The sequence below is a fragment of the Oculina patagonica genome, chromosome 6 (assembly GCF_052425735.1).
Source record: "Oculina patagonica isolate OP01 chromosome 6, crgOcupat, whole genome shotgun sequence".
In the NCBI taxonomy this organism is placed as follows: domain Eukaryota; kingdom Metazoa; phylum Cnidaria; class Anthozoa; order Scleractinia; family Oculinidae; genus Oculina; species Oculina patagonica.
The window spans coordinates 18,918,734-18,938,769 of NC_135763.1; the positions used below are offsets into that span (position 1 = coordinate 18,918,734).

Genomic DNA, 20,036 nt, shown 5'->3' on the forward strand with positions numbered 1-20,036 from the left:
TATTCCATTATTCCAACTCAAAAATTTCCGTTATTCCATTATTCCAGGCACGAAAAGATCATAATTCCGTTCGACAAAGTCTATTTATTCCGCAAAAATAAGCTTAACTTACCTTCGTTTAACTGACAGTCGTCTGCAGTATTCTTGGAGTTATCTGGATTATGCTAATTTTAAACTCAAGAATATCAAAAACAGTAGCTTTTGTTCGATTATATGGCAAACTTCTATCTTTAACTGTTTTCCAGTTATTTTTTTAGGATATAAACAAGACTGCGTTCCATTTATAACCACTAGGTAACAATAAATCGTCGTTCTTCAGTATAACTTAGCTGTGAACATCAAAAAGACACGATTTCGCTCTACAGGTTAATGCTTATATTAGTTTCGAATCCGGCGATTTCGGCCACAATGAAGTAGATAACATAACAACAGTCGAGGACAAAATCTAAACATTGATCGTCAGAAATTAAACCAGTAAAAACCCATGCACTTGTAACTAACTTTTCGTGTCGTTGCCGCCTACCGCATTAGCATCTAACGGTTCTCAAGCTGAATAGTCGTCCTTATCAGCCTCTCTCTTAGGCAAATCTGGAGTCAGACTATTGACATCGTGTATCGTGTTAACGTGATATAAAAGTCAGAACAGTTTACAAAACCTTTCCTTTGATCCTATTATAGCAATTGCATGACAAAAAAATCGGCTAACAACTTCAATCGTAAAATACTGAGTAGCCTTAAAAACCATTCCACAGTACATATCTTGACGAGCCACCGAAAACTGAGTGGATAAAGAAACCTATAGATCCGATAAATTAAAGTCAAATAACTGAAACTCTACCGATCGCAACAATCATCACCACGACCATTCTCATTTGTTTCATACTGTATTCTCGACTGACCTGGTGTTGCCATTTCATCAATGCACAAGTAATGTACACTGTCACGAGAAACTTTGAATAAATACTCAACAAAGCCTCAGTCTCGAGGTCAAGCGACCACTTCTAGTTTTTAAGAAACTCTTGGTTCGAATGACTCGGGCTCACCGTTTTCTTCATCATCGGATGATTCTGAAGCGACGTCGCTATCTGGACCTCCTTTCAACTGCCTCTCGAGTCTGTCCACGTCTGCCTGGCAAATGATGTAAAATCTCCCTTGATCATCTTCACCTAATCCTACGTCAACTTTGTCAATGACGGTGTATGGCGAATTATGCGTGTCCCTATTTCCTTCGCGAAAGAAAAATATGTCATCTGAAGACGAATTCTCAAGCCATGTGATATCCATAGCTCCATCTAGGAAAACAATGTCAACGGATGATCTTTGCTTTACAACTAGGTCTTTGTTCAACAATGCCAGGAAAAATCCCCACTGTTCCCTTTTTCTAGCATGCCTGACAGCCACTACATCACCTTTCGAAAACAGCACGTTATAAGACATTATTAAACTTTGACGCACTCCTAGAACATCATCCCTGTCATCACCTTCCTCTACAATGCCACCTCCACCATCGGTGGCAATCGACTGGGTATGGACTACTGTTCCCGATTTTTCAGCTTGAAGACGGAACGACACCTCGTAGGGAAGATGGCATGTCTCCTCCTTCGTTTTTTCCCGAACAGAATTCTGGCGAACACTTCGACCATAAACACCGGCAAAGTTTGAAACGTGGTTAGAGAGATTCACCCTGGGTTGGGTTTTCGTTGAACAGTTCGTTACAGAACAGAACGGATACCGAGATTAATATAACGTCTCCCCGCGCGCGCTTTCACCCTACGTTCGTCCTCATAATCATGCATGAACTCTCTAACTGGTCTGTCACTGTGCCCCTGACGAGAATGACAGGCTTACTGAGTGCAGACATGCGTGTTTTTTTCTTTATCAATCTATACCGATAACTATTCTCTTAGTGAGCTCACTAAGTATTATCACTATTATCTGTACTTTTTATAGCGGAGCTCCACGCGCCGAAGGCGCGTAGCGTAGCTCCATTGGTAACATACGGGTACAAGGGAACAGACAGGGCAAATGGTATCCTATCGAACCGAGAAATTTTGGTTGTCGCGTACGTACGTCCGTACGCACGGATTAGGCCTGGGAACGAGCTAGGGTCCGGTGGCAACCCGCGTCTTTTGGCGGGAAAAATCATTACTATCAAGGCCTTAGCAAAAACGTTTTTTAAAAACGATTTCTACTCAGCTAAGCTTTATATAGTAGGAAGTTATAAACGCGAGGAAAAAAAAAATCATTCTTAGCTCTTGTTGACAATGTTAGAATTACATGAAGGGGAGACTAACTTGAGGAAGTCCGCTGTGTGAAAAGTCAGGAAACAATCTCACAGCATGCCGATTTACCAAGCGTACGCATGAGTTCACTACTAAGCATGAAGACTCCTCGATTGAAAAGCACACGAAGAACTCAGTTTTAAAGACAGTTTATTACAGATACATTATTTCTGGATATATTCCTCGTTTCACCCGCGATGACAACCATAGTTAGTAGAGGAGTAAAGATTGTGGCCGATCGAAATGGAAAATCTTCCAAGCTTCTTGGTGAGTTTGAAGCAAAGACGGTCAAAGACAACATTCCTTTACGAAAACAAGGTGAGCTATTGATGTTCATTTTTTAACAGATTAGAAAAGTCTTTGGTATTTAGATTAACCAGCATTCAACCTAATACACTGTACATCATTTTTAAACGAAGCTGGGTTCTAGCTCTCAGTCGTGTACCGGTATGTCAAACAAGGACATAGACTTAACATTGTGTCTAGATACCCGGCAGCCGGGAAGTGTTTTCAAAATACTACATACCCGGCAGTTTGAAATTATTCTAGAATTTCCACGGAAAAACCAATCCAATCCTCCTCAAAACTATAGATCTTTGCTTAGAAATGCCAAGCGATTTCAATTATAGTTTTGGCTTTGTGTTTGAGGAAATTTTCGAGCTTGGGCATACTACAAAATCTTGATTCTTCGACACTTAGAAAAAATTCGTACTCTGACTCCGGTGTCAACTCTTATAGAATAATTTCTACAAAAACTGAAGTTGAAACCCTGCCAGAGTATTCGATATTTGCTGAGAAATGCGAAGCGATTCTAAATAATGTTTTGCTTTTGTTGTGGACGAATTCTCTTGGCTTCGGCGTACTATAAAATCCTCGACTCACGGGCACGGTTGTTCAAAAGACTAGATACCCGGCAGTCAAAAATTCATGAATAATCAATACATTCAATATCCACAAAAATGATCATTGAAACCTAGCTCCCGAGAGTATTTCAGTATTTCAATTTTCGGTCGGAACTTCGTCGCTTCCAACGCTGAGTTCGTTTTGGCGCGAAAACCAACACCACGTGCCACCTTTGTCACGCCACTAAAGTGTCACACCGGAAGTTACATCGGTGGTGCATGGCGGACTTTCGTCACCGAACGCTCAAGCGTTTTGTAGCTATTTTGTACTACTTTGCCGAGGCAATTGTTGAGGTCTTAAGTTGGAAAATCGCTTGGTATTTCTACACCGACATCTCAGCAGGTTCAAATGGAAATTTTGATGGAAAAACGGGAAGCATTTTTGACTGCCGGGTATGTAGTCTTTGAAAAATCGTGCCCGTGAGTCACATAAAGTTCGTACAATTTGTGCAAAACCAAACTGACATCGTAAAAACTCGCTTGGTATTTCCGACCGAAAATTGAAATACTGAAATACTCTCGGGAGCTAGGTTTCAATGATCATTTTTGTGGATATTGAATGTATTGATTATTCATGAATTTTTGACTGCCGGGTATCTAGTCTTTTGAACAACCGTGCCCGTGAGTCGAGGATTTTATAGTACGCCGAAGCCAAGAGAATTCGTCCACAACAAAAGCAAAACATTATTTAGAATCGCTTCGCATTTCTCAGCAAATATCGAATACTCTGGCAGGGTTTCAACTTCAGTTTTTGTAGAAATTATTCTATAAGAGTTGACACTGTCCGAGTCAGAGTACGAATTTTTTGTAAGTGTCGAAGAATCAAGATTTTGTAGTATGCCCAAGCTCGAAAATTTCCTCAAACACAAAGCCAAAACTATAATTGAAATCGCTTGGCATTTCTAAGCAAAGATCTATAGTTTTGAGGAGGATTGGATTGGTTTTTCCGTGGAAATTCTAGAATAATTTCAGACTGCCGGGTATGTAGTATTTTGAAAACACTTCCCGGCTGCCGGGTATCTAGACACAATGTAGACTTAATGAACTGAAATTCGTTTTGTCTTAAACACGAGTTGTATTCAAAGCATACCTTACTTCTGGTTTTTCCTATCCGCGTTAATTTGTTTATTCTGTAGTTAGATCACCGAAGTAGGAAGAACACACCACTTTTAAACGTTGGAAAGAGTACAGAACAAGTAGAGAACAAAATTTACATGAAAATTTGTAAGAATGTGGTCGAGTCAGATGCAATACAGTATGGGGCCCAGTTCTCGGCCACTATAGACGTAAACTAGTATTTCTTTTCTCAGAATAACCAAAGAAACTTGAAATTTCTCCCAGAGCTTTCTACATTATTCAGCTTTTTGGTGTAAAGCTATCGACCGGTTAATAATTAATTATCCCGAACAATAATACAAATAAAATCTCCTTTTGTGGGCCCAGTTCTCGGCCACGCGGCCCAGTTGTTGGCCACCAAAAAGCTTATGCGTAATTTCCGTATAAAAAGGCTCAATTAATTTTCACAGTGATAAAATCACTCTGTAAACTTATTTATGTTATATCGATCGCAAATTATTTTTATGAGGCTTTTTGCAGGTTCTTGCAAAACCGCAGAATTGTGTTGTGTGACCAATGCATTTAGATGGTTTACTTTGCAGTGGAAGGGTCTTGAAAGAGTTAGGTGTTGTAGAAATAATAAACAAGACAAGAGTTAGCTCAAAACTTAGAGATTTAATTGAACTTTATTTTTAAAACATTTCTTTCTTTTATTCTGGCTGCAGTAGATGAAATTATATTAAAAACCAAGCGCTAAGCTGTGATAGCGAGCAGGGTGGCCGAGAACTGGCAAATACGCAAAAGTCGCACGGAAAAATTCCGAAGTTAATCAAAACTATAACAAAATTCTCGAACATGATTGGTTATCAGCAGCTCGATTTGAGCACTAATAGGACAGTGTACGCGTCATGCTTGTAATTGGACAGTGTAATAGGACAGTTTACGCGTCATGCCTGTGTAATTGGACAGTACGCGTCATTTTGCGCGCGCTGTTGTTGTGCATTTGTTGAGTAGACTGTTATGTTTTTCAATATTCATAAAGACTATTCAACCGAAGGTTAGTTTCTTTCTCAAATTTTGTTACAGTTTTGATTAATTGGTAACAGGACTTCGTGTCGTCCAATTCTGTCTGTAATCATACTCGTGATTAAACAAATCGGACTCCCGCTTCGCGGTCGTCCGATTTTGTTAATCACTCGTATGATTACAGACCGAATTGGACTCCACTCAGTCCTATTACCATTATAAATTAAGACCAACAAAATACAAAGAATCAACGAAAAGTTAACTTAAGCAGAAAGCTGAATTATTTTACGTTTCACATGCAAAAAAATTAGCTCTTTTGGTTGGGGCTTTCGGATAAAATACGAATTTAACTGCATCCAAGAATTTCAAGGAGCCGTAAACAAACAAGATTTCGGGAAAACAAATTAACCTACCTCCGCGTAAACTCGACGTGTGAGCTTTCTATAGCGTGTTGAAGGATCAAACTAACGATACTTAGAGCACAAGAATCAGTCTATCGCAAATGTAAATCTATCGCTGGATGTAAATAACTTTTTGTTTTAATTCAACTGAGGCGTGAAAAAACGCGTTGAACACAAAGTGGCCGAGAACTGGACCCGGCCGAGAACTGGGCCCCATACTGTATAGGGGACATTGCTAGCTGAGAGTCTTAGCGAAATATAGTTTCTCCATGACCTCTGTTATTTTTCACTGAGAACTTTGCGTAGTCTTCCTTATTTTAGTTTTTATATTTTTATCATATGAATGTTATGAGTGAAAACGTTTTGTGAAAGTTTTGTATTTCTTATCTGATTTTACAGCCTTTCTCAGAATAAATTGATTAGTTTTTTCATATTCTTATAACTTACCGTATTTAATCGATTAAACGCCTCCCTCGAATGAGCGCTACATATTAGAACAGAAATATTAATAAACGTCGCCCTCAAATAAACGCTGCATCATGATGATGCAGCATTCATTCGAATAACAGACTCGGAAAGCAAATGCAGTAATAATCAAGCTTGAGCAGGCCAAAAAAAATATTTTTCTTGATTGTAACAAGGTTTTAAGGTATTGAAATTGACTTTTCAGGCATGCACTAAAACATGTTTCTGTTTTTTTTTTTAAATTTAAATGTTCAGTTACCATACTATTGTTTACAAGAAATAAATTGAATTTTAAATGAACGCCGCCCTCGTATAAACGCTTTCCTCTAATAAACGCCGCACTCGAATCACGAAAAATTAAATAAACGCCGTGGCGTTTAATCGAATAAATATGGTACATAAAAGAATATAGCACAGATTCTAAAATGTTATGCGAAAGATCATGAAATTTTCTTAAGTTATAACAACCAAGCTGATCCTGAAGTTATAATGTAGGATAAGGGCTTGGAAAAAAATAAATTCCAGATTGCCCTGTGGTTAACAAGCAGCTCTCAAATTTTGCTTGCCTAGGACTGTGCATGATTATGTTTCTTAGTAAACTTGTGACTGTATAATTTACATGTAGACGACTTGCCTGGGCCTTTTAACCTAAATTACGCAAACAGGCACGAAAAATTAATTGCTTGACAGAAAAATCTACTTGCCCCAGATAATCAGAGGGTACTTTTTTAGCCCTGTGGCTATGAGCATTGCTTTCTGGAAGGTTGCACATGACTCGTACAATTCTTTAAGCCTTTCAAAGTTTTCCAACTTAAAGCAGTGACTAAATCAAATATTTTTGCCAATTTTTTTTCTACAAGAGAAGTAGGATTAGTTTTTGATCGTGAAAAAAATAAGTTCAAAATGGGCCTGTCTGCGATGACTCGAGGATTATATAATTAAAAGTAAATAATACATACATGTATTATTTATTTACTTGTACAACAAGTTTTTTGAGGTCAATTTCAGTGAGAAGTATTTATGGAGGGTGTAAGATGCAGTTTGAAGTTATCATTTATTTTGATAAATCTGTTGTCTTTCTAAAACTTGCTGTTAGGATTTCCATACTTTTTGCCAGGATGCAAGTTAAGAATTTTACAGGTTTTTGATATGTATAAATTTTGTTTTCAGTGCAGGGAAAACAGTCAAGGGGTGCAGTTAGTGAAATTGGTGATGCAGGTAATCATTACATAAGTGTCAGCTTATACCTTTCTTTAGCTAGATATTAAAGAAGCTCCATGACACATTAGTGCGCATGAAACTTGTTTTTCAAGTGTAAAACTTTTGGGTGTGAAAAATGGTATGCGTTTTAACCCCTTGGTAAGTTTACATTGTATATTTCCCTAAAATCCTCGTTCAATTGAGGAATTTAATATACACAATTTATATGTAACAGCACATGTACATAAAATGTTTTTATTGTTCAAGTAAAATGTTTTCGTTGTTCATACAATGCACCCCTCCCCCACCGTGGAGGAGGGGTATGAGGGCAAAGAACCAACAAGATCTGCTACCTGACCCGACAAAATACCGGAATACTTGTAATGATTTTGTGGGAGAAGTGCAAATTGACCTGTTGTGTTTGAATTCCTTTTGTTAATACCTTAATTAAACCTTAATAGCTAATAAGCTCAAGCCCTAACTTAACATAATTTGTCTTGTTGTGGTACCAGGCAAATGTAGAAATAGAACTTAAACTCAGCTGAAATTTTACGTGAGCTAAAATTTTATTTTAGAGCTGTTTAGGCCAGAAAAGCCAGCTGGGCTTGTTGATGAACCGGCTAAGTGTTTTCTTAGCTACATCCCTGATAAAAGTTTTAGGGAGAATATGTAAGCTTTCCTGGACTTAATCACAGTACTTTCAACAGCACCTGTCAGAGATAAATAATTATAAGAGTCTCAAAAGACACATCATTTTGTAGGGAACTCTTGAATTAAGCCGGTGTTTCACACCCCAAAACATTCATCAAAGCCTCGCCATGTGCCGGGTCTTTTTGATAGCACTATTAGTGTCTTCAGTAGGTAAAAAAAGGTTTTGCTGACACACTCACTCTGAAAGGACTTTTTGGTTCTAAACATACATGTATCCCCCAACACATTCCCTGGCCCATGCAAAAATTGGAAAAATAACTCTCTTTTTTATGTATCTGTATAATGTTCTGAATAAATTCAATTAAAATTATAAATATTCATTTGATGTCAATGATCATCAACAAAATGGTATCTGTTATTTTCCCTTTTTCAGGGTTAACACGAGTAGCAGAATTTCCACAGAGAGTTGCAGACACAGAGAGAGAGAGATAAATGAACAATCAGAATATATTATTTCTTCATTGCATGTACAACTAATACTTATGTACTCTGTGTAAAATACAATTTATGTGGTCAGGTGTAATTTTAAAGTTAATGAAATAGAGCCAGATAAGGCTCATCCATGTACGTATTTCTTAAGGGATCTCTGACAACACAATATAAAAATCATCCGGCTACCCAAACATTTGTGGGAGGTTTGGTGACCTAATGGTTATTGTGCTGGACTCCGGATCGAGCGGCCCGGGTTCGAGACCTGGCCCGGGCACTACGTTGCGTTCTTAGGCAAGACACTTTACTCTCATAGTTCTTCTCTTCACCCAGGTGTATAAATGGGTACCGGCTTATTTACTGCTGGGGGAGGGGGGGGGGGGGTTAACCCTGCGATGGACTAGCATCCCATCCAGGGGGAGTAGAAATACTCCTAGCCGCTTAATAATGCTGCAGAAACCTGGTTACGCTCCAGCCTGATGAGCCACTTGGCTCAACAGCAGGCTTTACCTACCCAAACATTTAATTCCCAGTGCCCACACTGTGAAGAACAGTAATCATGATAATGAGATACACAGTTCATCAATCTCTAAATTAATCTCACATGTTGCAATACAATAATAACTGATAAAATATATGTTGTTCATAGGCAAATTTTTACTTCACCAAAACCGAACTCAGTCATTAAATAATAAAACATTAAACACAGCTGTTTTGTTTTGTGGGTGTGTCTCACAGATTAGTTATTTGTTGTTATTTATAGTATCGGGAAATAATACTGTCACTGTTCCAATAGGGCCCCCGTTTGAGGGGGGGGGGGGGGTGGGACAAGCTACATGCAAAACTTTCCAGTTGTATGCTATGTACAGCTATAACATACCAGTTATGGTGGGTGTATGGATATTTTCTAGAGCAACGCTTTCTTTGTTCTAGTTTCTCTTTGAGAGTTTATATATCTTTGGGAGGTTATGCACAAACTGCTAGATGATCATCCTCTTTTGATTGATCAACTATTTTTACTTTTATTTGGTGCTGTTGTTCATGGTGAAAAACAATACATAACATATATAAAGAAAATAACACGAATAAAAAATCATTCTAAAAAAAATGTAAAGGGCATATAACCGAGGAGCTCCGCTTTTAGGCTTGCCTAAATCTATATATTAGGCTTTTGTTAAATAATCTTCGAATTATTTATTCATATTTTTAACATCCACGTAATTAAGATCAGCATGATAATTCTTATTTGTTTCTGTCGCGAAAATGTTATTTTTGACCTGAAAGTGAGACTTAGCAGAATCTTGACGATCTGAACACAACTCAACGAGAATACTTGCGTCAACCAAAAGCCACTGTTGCGGTGCGTACAAAAACATTGTTTCGAAAGAATCGTTAGGGAGCATATACCAGGAATCGCTCCGAGAACAATGGACATATCACAGGCACTGTTTTAACAAGTATAAAAACCGTTTTAGCAAATATATAAAATCGCTTTTAATCAAGCCATTATCGCACAAAAAATAAAAAAAAATAATCTAAAATCAAATGCCATTCCCCACCAAAAAACAAATTACAAACATACTCTAGCATACATCAGCAGGCTAGTATCAAAAAAACCAAAAATTGAGTGACAAGTAAGGTAACGATTTAATGGAAGAATATTTAGAAAGAACGACAATGCCTTTTAAAAGTCACTGAAACTAATCGAAGTCAGCAATGCAAAGCGACTGCCGCAAGCTTCAATTCAATATCTTGGAGAAAAACAGCCGCATTGCGAACGGTCCACAGATATAGAAATTCTCTCCAGCAATGAGAAATGTGAAATAAGATGTCTTAGAAGTGTTCATTCTTTTATAACTATTTCCATTGTTTAGAAAGACAATAGGACTGACCTTTTGAATTGAACAACCTTGATCCGGCCGTGGTCTTGTCGAGTCTTGTTCTGAGTCTTGTGTGATGACGCGAGCGTCGACGAGCGAGCACATGGCTATGGGCCTGAATGGAAGACTGCGATCATAGGGTACAGCGTTCTCACACTCACCACGCAGTGGTTTGCAAAATCGCAAAACGGAATGAAACTGTTTTATGCTGTTATATCGGCTCTTCGCTTCATTTTCAATCATTTTAAACTCACCACTGGACATGGCACAATTGTACTATCATTTATTATTTTAAAATAAAATCGTTATTCCATTATTCCATTATTCCCTCCAAAACTCGTTATTCCATTATTCCTAGAAAAATAAAGCCATTATTCCATTATTCCATTATTCCAGCTAAAAAATAACCATTATTCTTATTCCGTTATTCCTCTTCCACCCCCGAAACTTGTGTAACATCTTAAAATCTGCATAAAGCGGACGGCACGGAGAACCAGGCACTGCAAGCTTATTAACATCTTTTCACCGAAGCCTGTATAAACGCTTAGGTCAAATAATGGGTGGGTCGAACATTTAAATTAATGATGTAGAAAAGTTCAAGCTTTTCCCGTGAAGTGGAAAGTCCCAAACGCTTTCAACAACCACAATTTCAGCTCGTGTCGCGGCAGGTTTGCACAACTATAAAAGCGCCAGAAGCGAGCAAATACTCTGCAAAGCGTCCAATACTCAAAAGCTGGTGGCCAGATGGAATGGAAATTCTTGTTTCAAGGCTTCAAAGTCAACGTTGATTCGAAAATTAAAGCAATTTCGATATCCTTTTGATTTAAAAAGACTGAGCTAAATTTCGATGTTGTCGCATCGTGTTTCTCGATTCATTCAAGAATTGACAGTCACTCACTAAACTTTTAAACCAATGAAATGACTTAAGCGCGCGCCATTGATTGTGCATGCAACTGGCTTCCTTTTCAGTGCTCGATAAAAGTCATATAATAAATCCTTTATTGATCAAGCTTGATCGGTCAAGATGGCAGGATATTGGCCTCGTTCTTTTTTTGCGTGTTTATGGACCTCGACTTCGTCTCGGTCCATAAACACGCAAAAAAAGAACTTGGCCAATATCCTGCCATCTTGACCTCACGCTTGGTCAATAACCCTTATACTGTTGGATATATAAAGCTCTTATACACTGCAGTACACATACTTAAATTCATTTAAAATGTTTACTTTGGGGAAAATAAGTTTGGACAAGGCTTTACTGTACCTGTAAACAATGTCATGTTCTGACTGGTCAGTGCTTCGTTTTTACACAAGCACATCGTGTGGCGGGTATGCATTTTTTGTACAAATAATAGGCCGAATATCACTTATGCTTACACGGGACCGGTCCGGAACGGTTCCGTTCCGGTCCCGTGTAAACGTAGCCCATTAAAGTGCTATTTGCAACAATGAAAATTTTTCCTCAGAAAATAAGAACGTATTAAGAACCTAAATAGCCTAAATTTGTGTTAACTACCATTTATGTTAGAACCTGTTTAGACTAACCTGGAAAACTAGGTTCTTACTCGCAAGTTTTCACTGTATTTCCCTTCACTGCTCGGCTTTCAAACAAATGTGCATAGTATTGTAAATAACATGTCTTGTCTACAACTAAACGGTTTCAGAAAGACTAACAAAAAGCTCACTTGATTAAAAAAAGCAATCTGGGAACGAACTTAAACTGACTATTCCCTCGCGCAATGCGTCATCAATGCTTATTGTGACGTCAAATGTTCACTTAAGTTGCTCTTTTTCGCGGAACAAACAAGCTGTGCGTTCATTGTGAGAAGAAAAAAGTTTTGTTGTAAGCAGGTTGGTATTTTCGCTTACGGCGCTGCCTTCTTGTTGTTATCGTATGTTACGTATTCTGCTAAACGAGAAGGTAAGGTTTCTCTTGTGTTTTCAAACTTTATTCTCGGTTTTCCTTTTTTTATCGCGATCGATCAAAACTTTCAACCCGCGCATCTAAAACAAACGCGTTGTTCCCCTTGTAAACATTTGATTTACTTAAAAGTCATATGGTTTTTATTCGCAGAAAGCAGAAAACAATTGATGTCAGACTAAGAACAAGTAGTTTTTCCCCGATGGAAATTTTGCAAACAAAAGCTTTCTTTCATTTTTCGAAAAACCAGACAACTGCGGTCGTCATGGAGATCTTCACGCGTGTGTTCTTTTTTTTAAGCGCGCGCTTTAACGGTTACATTCAAGTTTATTTTTCTCGGCGGCCAAAGTTTCATTAAAAAAAAAACAAGTTTCATTTCAATATTACCCTTTTTTCCCTTTAAAAATAGACCGAGTAATTGTAACAACATCTTGTTTTCTCCTTTATATTGGGTTTTTGAGCGGCTACATTAAAACCAGAATGCGTATTTTGACAGTTATGAAATAGTTTTATTTGTAGAAATTCCACAACACAATTTTATCCACGGTAAGACTAAACTCCCAATGTCCAACATTACGTCCCCGTCGTGGGAGGCGGAAACGGGTAATGCCAGCTAACAGGGCTCTGGCAAACTGTGCGTGGGGCTAGCAACCCCATCACAGTAGATCATTGCTACGGAAACTGAAGACTATTGCTGGAAGCCGATTGACAAGGTTAGTGCATTTGCGAAAAACTGGCGCAAGGCTCAGCTGTATTATTTTCTTATTATTGTTTACATACAGTCTTCTTAAGATTCCTTAACCGTCAGAACCACTTAAATTCTAGGGGATCTATTTCAGAGGTCTAAAATATAAGAGGCTTTGGTTAAGGCATAGTTTTGCAAATCTTACTAAGTCGGTAAAGAAATTACTGGCTCAGTGGAGGAGAAGAAACCTTACCATTCTGCGCAAAATTAAAGTACTAAAGTCGCTCATAATCCCACACTGACTTGAGAAATATGGAGCGCCCGAGGGGTGGGGGGGACTCCTATGTGAAACGGACGGGGATGCTCGTCGGAAATTTTGAAAAGAACCCCTAAAAGAGACCAATCTGGGTGTGGCTCAAGATTTTCTTGACTTCTAAAAGATACCAAAAAACTAAGAATAGAAATTATTTTGTATATTTCTTCGTGTGTAACCCTAAGCGAGACCAAAAATCCTAAATTTACACCCCTAAGTGAGACGACGAGCATCCCCGTCACTTTCATATGCGAGTCTCCCCCGGGACAGAGCGTTTCAACTCAAAATACTACACATGATTCTTATTACCAATTCAGCTGAAAATATCTACCACTCCTCTTTGCACCTTTTGTGGTTTGGAAAGCGTAACCTTTGAGCACCTTTTCTTGTATTGTGAATATGTAAAATCATTTTAGGAAGCTTTTACCGCTTGGGTTAATTCCCTGAGCATAGTACTGTACTCACTAAACTGACTGACCAAGAAATTATGCTCGGTATAATAACTGGAAATAGAGACGATTGTAAGCTAATTAAGATGGATTCCGCTGAACGTTCAAGCAATGAGTGCAAACACCGGTTAAGTACCAGAAATCTACTTATAGCTCGGTAACATTTTATATACTATTTGAAACATCTCACTAAAATTCATTTGTCTTAGTGACCCCGTGATAAAACTCTAAAGCGTTCTCGAGAAAATTAAAGTCAAACCACCTAAAAATGTAGATAATTTCAGACCATTTTTTCTCTGGCAGGGTCAACCTGAGAGCTAAAGTTTTGGTTGGTTTTTGTTAGCTGTGCTCAAACTGTTACCATGCTAAGAGGTCTCTTTGGTAACTTTATTTTTGCCTGTATTGCTCGAGTGTTCGGCGGAAACCATCTTAATCACCTTTTGATCTTAGGAAAACAAACAATTTTTTTATTGTAGACAATAGACGCTTTCACCATTGTTTTCATTGTTTTAGATGCGTGTGCAGCGCGTTATAGAGATTGAAAAGCTAAGATCATAGCTACAAATGAAATCGAAATTCAATTTCATGTGCAGTTTTTTCAAACTGGACATAAAATTGGCTTTCGTTTTCACTGCTCGGCAAATAATAATAATAATAATAATAATAATAATAATAATAATAATAATAATAATAATAATAATAATAATAATAATAAAACTTTATTTAAACTCCAATTTAGAGTAGCTTGACAAGCTAATATTTCCGAGAACGAAAAATAGATAACAAAAAATAAAAATAAAAATTACTATTTACATATTTAAAATTGACTTATATTAACTAATTATAAAAGTTGTCATTTACATGCTTCATAAATTGGTTTTCAGATGTGCCTTTTAAAGTCAGATAAGTTACATAGCCTTATAAAATTAGGTAGAGAATTCCATTCTTTTGTTGCCATATAAGTAAAGGAGTGGAGACCAAAAGTTGTAGTTCTAGGTTTGGGCATTTCCAGTATATATTTTCCACGCAGGTTGTATGAATCAGGTTGTATCATCAGTCTCTTTTTTGGGCAAGCGCCTTCATCCTGTTTCATCTGCCATGGATTTGGGTGTTTCCCTAGACCCCAACCTTACTTACAACAACCATATCTCGATAGTTGTATCTTCATGTTTTTCTAAGCTTTGTCAGATAAACAGAGTAAGATCAAGCTTCGATGCTAAGACCTTGGAAAAGCTCATTAAGTCTCTAGTTTTTAGCAAGATGCTATATTGCTCGAATGTTTGGGCAAACACGTCATCCTCGAACATTAAAAAACTCCAGCAAGTCCAAAACTTTGGTTGCAAAATTGATACCGACTCAAGGAAGTACGACCACGTGTCTCCAATTCTCCGTCAGCTAAAGTGGAGGCCTTTAAAAGAACAACTAGCCTTTAGAGATTTAGTATTAATGTACAAATGTCTAAATAATTTAGCACCCAGTTATTTAAGCAACAAGTTTTTTAAAAGGTCTGATGTTCATAAACGAAAAACCCGCCAACACCAGAGCTTGCAAATTCCACTGTTCAGGACCGCAGCAGGCCAAAGAACATTTACATACAGAGCGGTAAACCTATGGAACAGCCTTGATATAAAAATCAAAAACGCTAACTCTCTGCACTCTTTTAAATCAAAGCTTAGGGATCATCTTCTTTTAAACTTTTAATCATTATTTTATTTAGTTTTCAATTTTATTTGTAAATATTAGTGTTAAGTAGATTTATTTTTTATTGCGTTCGACGAAGGAGAGCGCAAGCCTAATTCTGTTTTGCGTCCTGTGTCTTTTGAGTTGGTAGGCCTGTGCACTGTTATGCGGAATGAATCGAGCCGTAATGCGCGCGCAGGTGTATGGACTCCAAATTGGCCGCCCCGATTGATTTTTGCAGGGGCAATTCTCGGCCGGGAAACTGGTGCGACGATATTTTAGTCTCGTTTTCGCATTGAATCGTCCCTTTGTCGTCTTCGGTCGCTGTTCTGTACGCGTGCTTCACGAATTCGCTAGAACATTTCGTTTGGTCGCTAGATTGTGTACTTAGTAAAACTGTTTACTTTCGTTCTCGTACAAGAATCGCCTCTTCTGTCGTCTTTGGTAGCTGAACTGCGACCAAAACTGACCGTTGCTTGTGGTCAAATGTTCTGAGTTGTATTGCTTAGCGGCCATTGTGCCACTTGATCATGGCTTGTGATCAAATAACAAACTTTCCGAGTTATGTAGCTCGGCGGCTGTTGAGCCACTTGATCATTACTTGTGATCAGAACACGGCGTTATCGAGTGATGAGGCTCGCATTTGCGTTAAACATTTGCACGGTGTAGACGACATCAGAGCAGACGAACCATTGTTCAGTCAGATGAAGCGATCGAATACAACCGAACCATTGTTCAGTCAAGTAAATGCGGCACCGGAAGCATTCTTTTGTATAACGTGACCAAATCACGTCGTGCGCAGAGTTCTGTCCAGACTTCGATAAATGATACCCACAATAATTATGATAGTAAGCTTATAAAGAGATATAAAAGAGATGTCCGTGTTGTAGCTGGAAAGAATGGCGATAGGAGTTGTTCTGTTGCTATGATCTCTACAAATGCTGAGAAATCTCAGGCTGTGAAAAAAGCAAAAAGCAACAGGAAACGAGACAGAGAACCATCTCGAATTTCTGTTCGTAGAGTTACTAAATTGCTTAGAAGAAAGAAATACAGAAGTAGACTTAAAAAAAATACTGAAACATAATTTCCCAAGCTCCTCACTTATTAGAATTTGAGTAGCAATTACAAGAAATGGTTTATTTTGTGTAACTCTGAACATTTTTACAGTAAATATGTTTTTTTCATAGACAAACAGAAAGGGAAAAAAAGATACAAGTATTGCACTGGTTAACAGAAAGAGTTATTAATTGACATGCTTCAAACAAAGTCTGACTTCAGTCACAATAGCGCTTTTGGTCATATTTTCCAAAGTTCAAATTTAAAAGGAGTTATGCTTCATAAGTATTTAACTTAACATCCCCGCAAAACAAGAAAATGTCATTTATGAAAATATTGAAAAGCATAGGACCGAGGACGCTTCCCTGAGGCACGCCTCGTCTTGCATGTAGCCACCCTGAAAGTATCCCCTATCTTGACCCTCTGATTCCTTAAAGAAGGGTAGTCCTTAAGCAGGGCACAGCTTGCTTGGTCCAATTCGTACGCTTTGAGCTTCGCAAGAAGAAGAGAGTGTTGGAGTACATCAAACGCCTTTGACAAGTCCATAGATACAAGTGCCACAATGTCCCCTTGATCTCTCATCCTTCTCCATTCCTCCGTCATGCGCAGCAGGGAAGTTTCACAACTGTGAAATTTCCTATAAGAGCTGATATAGTCCGATAGAATCGAGCTATAGAAATCACCAAGTTGCGCTGCCAGGAGTCTTTCAAATATATTATTTAGCGCAGGAAGTACAGTAACCGGCTTGGAATTTGCTTTATTTAGTTTATCGTCCTTTTTGAAATGACAACAGCATACCCAATGATAACAGAAAACGATTTTATGTCCAGTTTATATCATATCAGTAAAATCGAAACCCAAACATGGCCCGTGAAATTGATCACCAATTTCATGTTCAGTTTTTTTAAACTGCACATGAAATTGGCTTTCGATTGCACTGAGGACAAAGACTTGGCAAATGTCTACAGCACACCCAATATTAACAAAACACTCAAACACGGCAAGGTATTAAACATTTGCGTTATGGAAATGAGGTTTATTGTTTTTTTTTAAATACAAAATGCCTGTAAAATAATCATTAAAAACAAGAACTGCATTGGCAGCCACAAAAGTTTGTCTCGGCAAATGTCAACAGCACACCCAATGATAACAGGACACCCAAACATGGCACACATCAGTGAATATCATATCAGTGAAATCGAAAACCAATTTCATGTTAAGTTTGTTCAAACTGGTTGTGAAATTGGCTTTCGATTTCACTGCGAAAAAAGACTTGGCAAATGTCAACAGCACACCCAATGATAACAGGACACCCAAACATGGCACACATCAGTGAATATCATATCAGTGAATAGAAATATGATTTCATGTCCAGTTTATATCATATCAGTGAAATCGAAAACCAATTTCATGTCCAGTTTTTTAACTGGACATGAAATTGGTTTTCGATTTTAAGGCTCGGCAAATGTCAACAGCACACCCAATGATAACAGGACACCCAAACATGGCCCGTGAAATTGATCACCAATTTCATGTTCAGTTTTTTCAAACTGGTCGTGAAATTGGCTTTCGATTTCACTGCGAACAAAGACTTGGCAAATGTAAACAGCACACCCAATGATAACAGGACACCCAAACATGGCACACATCAGTGAATATCATATTAGTAAAATCGAAACCCAAATATGGCCCGTGAAATTGATCACCAATTTCATGTTCAGTTTTTTCAAACTGCACATGAAATTGGCTTTCGATTGCACTGAGGACAAAGACTTGGCAAATGTCAACAGCACACCCAATATCAACAGGACACTCAAACACGGCAAGGTATTAAACATTTGCGTTATGGAAATGAGGTTTATTGTTTTTTCTGTCATGTAACCGTAATATATTTAATGCCAAACTTTAATTAGATATTCAATTTTAGTTTATTTAAAGCTTTTTTGTGCGAGAGCTGCTAGAATAACTTTAATCTACCCATACTTTATTTTTGTCTGTAGGGATTTTCTCATTCATCTTTCTTCTTGTTATTGTCAGATCCACAGGTCTAAAGAATCCACTGAATATCCCCAAAATGCCACATGTCGCGTCACGAAACATTCAAACTGGGGAATCCAAGCTTGCTGACGAGAGTCTGGGACTTTACAGTGATAATGATTAAACAGACCTGGAAGAAATGTTATGATATTGCAGCTACAGTGGCTAATGGCGTTTAGAACAGAATTACATCAATGACCGAGAAGATCTGGGAAAAACTTACCTGGCTGGCTGACAGGGCATGGAATGGAGTTAGATGGCTGGCTGATAGATCTGGAATGAGCTAATCTGGATGTATTTCAACTTCTATATGTGTTTACAGACAGAAAGTTTCCTCAGCGCGCGCGCTCGATGCATGGCGTGGCATGACGTTGCGAAATAAATTACGTGCGCAGTAAGGATGCGCATAAAGAATTAGCGCGAACGCAGGACGTTCGCGCGAAAATCTTCTAACATTGAGAGTTTTTCTTCAACTTCAACCGCTTATGGTTTACGAGTTACTCGTGTCAAAAATGAAATTAAAAAGGGGGGTCACCGAATTCGTTTTCGAGATACGATATCTGAAAGAAGGCGCTAATTTGGATAAATTTGACTTCGTCACTCAATATGACTTCTGAGGCTTCTGGCGTCAAAATGTTTTAAATAAATTGATGCACACCAACTTCTTTGGCCAATTTGATTTGAGCGGGTCTATTGAACAGTAATATTTCTTTTTTAAAGTGCCTTAGGGTATATCTTGTCTTTAACAATTGCATTTTCAAACGTTCAAAACAGCAAAATGTGACTAACTCGAACGCGCGCGGGAATAGAAAATGAACAAAAAATAAACTTCTAACATTCAAATTTGGCTCCTTTTTTGTCAATCGAAAGATATTGTTCAGAAAAAGTGATATATCATGAAAAAAGTAGGGGTCAACGACCTTTTAAAGGGAAAACTGCAAGCAAATTGAACGCAGCGGCTGTCCACCTTAGATGTGTTTAGAGTCCCAGCGCGCGCGCTCGATACATGACGTGGGGTGGTGTTGCGACATGAATAACGTGCGCAGTAAGGATGCGCCAAAACATAACGCAAACGTCCTTAAAATCGTTAGGTAGCATTTGGAACATCATGCGGAATGATCAATACACCTGCTGAATTCATCCCTCGCGTTACACTTCTCTTTTATTCTTGATAAAAGAGAATAAAAGATAAAGTAATCGCAAGTTGTCCATTTGCATATTAGAGAGAAACAATACTTAATCTGGGCCTTATTCGTTACATAAGGAGAGAGCCTTTTAAAATCATTCTTCTGATAGTTTTACTCAAAAAAATAGCTTAAGGCAGTATACGATTTTTTATTTGCCGACTTAAAACTGTTCATTAACCGTGTACCTCCTAAGAGTACGCTTAGCCTACGTTTACACGGGACCGGTCCGGAACCGTTCCGAACCGAACCGGACCATTTGGAACCATGGAACCATTTGGAACCGATCCAGGTGTTTACACGGGACCGTTCTGGAACCGGTCCGGAACGGATCCATAATTGGAAAATCGGACCGGATCCGT

At 38.2% G+C, this 20,036-nt stretch overlaps 1 protein-coding gene and 1 long non-coding RNA gene across 2 annotated transcripts in view; one reads left to right on the forward strand and one right to left on the reverse strand.

The window, feature by feature from the left end:
- LOC144657496 (peroxisomal membrane protein PEX14-like) overlaps nucleotides 1-20,036 on the reverse strand; it is a 307,100-nt gene that overhangs the window by 170,203 nt on the left and 116,861 nt on the right. The window lies entirely within an intron of this gene.
- Nucleotides 2,233-9,180, forward strand: LOC144656872 (uncharacterized). The gene is made up of 3 exons (XR_013571405.1): nucleotides 2,233-2,600; nucleotides 7,303-7,350; nucleotides 8,417-9,180. It is a non-coding gene; the product is annotated as an uncharacterized LOC144656872 (long non-coding RNA).